General features: G+C 32.6%; 1 long non-coding RNA gene across 1 annotated transcript in view; it reads right to left on the bottom strand.

The window, feature by feature from the left end:
• Positions 1-2,062, bottom strand: part of LOC128247695 (uncharacterized) — a 178,804-nt gene that overhangs the window by 876 nt on the left and 175,866 nt on the right. The window lies entirely within an intron of this gene.

Genomic DNA, 2,062 nt, shown 5'->3' with positions numbered 1-2,062 from the left:
AGTAGTAGTAGTAGTAGCAGCAGCAGTAAGAGCAGTAGTAGTAGTAGTAGTAGTAGTAGTAGTAGTAGTAGTAGTAGTAGCAGCATTAGTAGTAGCAGCAACACCAGCAGCACTTGCACCAGCAGCACTTGCACCAGCAGCACTTGCACCAGCAGCACTTGCACCAGCAGCACTTGCACCAGCAGCAGTAGCAGCAGTAGCAATAGTAGTAGTAGTAGTAGTAGTAGTAGTAGTAGTAGTAGTAGTAGTAGTAGTAGTAGTAAGCTCCGTAAACCTCTGATAAATCACTGTAAACTAGTGTATTTTTAAATTTAAAACAACGGTTTGCAACAACAGCGATGAAAATTTCTACAACATGAAAGTAAAATATAACAAAGCTACAAAAACAAAAATTAAATAAAAACAAAAAGCAAAACAAACTTTTACAATATACACAGGGAAAAAGAAAAGAAGAGGACACCTAACAATAACGATGGCGACCACAGCAACGATAGCGTCATCAACGACAAATATAACAACAATAAATACATACAAAAAACAATAACAAAGGCAACCAGAAAGCAGATAAAGAATCGGTAAGAACGAAGACAAGGAAAACAGCAAGAAGAATAATTTCAAGCCAAGAAAAAAGAGCAACAACTGAAATCCAAAATTGGAAGATAACATCAACAACAATAAAAAAACAAACATTCAACAGCAAATATAACCGGAAGTGAGGCAATAACTCGAATATGAATTGGAAATAACATTTTCTGGGGGGTTTTTTCCTTCATTTTGTTGTCTTTTTGTTTTTCCAATTCAGATTCTAAAATTCCGAAATATTTCTATTTTCTAACCATTTTTGATAACCATTTCTTTTTATTCCTTTCCTAACCATCTCCATCTATTTTCCAACCATTCCTAACCAATTTAAATCCTCTTCTAACCATTTACTGTGCAATTTTTTTTTTTTTTTTTTTTTTTTGCCAAACTATTTTGGAACCACTTTCGAATTGTATTGCAACCAAAAATAATTACATTTCAAATTTTATGCCACCTTATAAGTTTTCATCTTTCGTTTTACTCTTTATATCCAGAGCTTCATCAAAATTACGAAAATAACTACATTAATTTATTAGCGCTCAATTAAGCCACACAATTACTGGTATGAATATAGCTTTTTTACAATTTTATTTTAGCGATGTATTTGTTTATTCGTTTATTTTTTGAAAAATTCATTTTAATAAATTAATTGCTATATTTAAGCGTAATTTTAATTTTACAACGTCCAGCTTCCGGCCAAGAGATGCTCCAACGTATTTTCATTGGTTTTCTGAATATTTTTTTTATTCCTCAGTCCCTTTTATTTTAATTTTTTTTTTTCGTTATTTTTATATTACGTTTCTCTTATGCCGTTTTATTACCTCTTTTTGTGGTGGGGCGGGGAGAGAGAGGAATTTTTGCGAAATGCTCAATTATAAACACATCACCAGCTCCCTCTACCGATTAAATCTTCTCACCGTATTCAAAAGAGTAAGATACACCAGCATGGAAGAATGGATGTACGTTGACAAAGAAATCTCTCTCCCTCACTCTCTCTCTTTTTCTCTCTCTCTCTCTCTCTCTCTCACTCTATCTATCTATCTATCTATCTCTATCTATCTAACTATCGCTCTCTCTCTCTCTATCTATCTATCTATCTGTCACTTTCTATCTATCTATGTATCTATCTATCAGTCCATCTATCCATCGGTCTATATATATATATATATATATATATATATATATATATATATATATATATATATATATATATATATATATGTATATCTATCTATCTCGCCTCTCGATATTTATCTACCTTTCTATTTATCAATATATCTTCAATCTGTCTATTTTTGCAACTTTCAAATCTCTCTATAATACACCTTTTGTTGCATATGTGTGCACGAAACAGTATGCCTGTGTGTCAGTGTGTATTGCTGATCTAATCATGCTAATTTACGGCACCCCGATATGAGTTTCAATGCTTCCTTACACTACAACGTGTACTGGCCACATATGACACGGTATACATATGTGT

The sequence above is a fragment of the Octopus bimaculoides genome, chromosome 4 (genome assembly GCF_001194135.2).
Source record: "Octopus bimaculoides isolate UCB-OBI-ISO-001 chromosome 4, ASM119413v2, whole genome shotgun sequence".
Classification (NCBI taxonomy): domain Eukaryota; kingdom Metazoa; phylum Mollusca; class Cephalopoda; order Octopoda; family Octopodidae; genus Octopus; species Octopus bimaculoides.
Note: the sequence above shows the minus strand (reverse complement) of the source record. Positions and strands in the feature narration are given on the sequence as shown.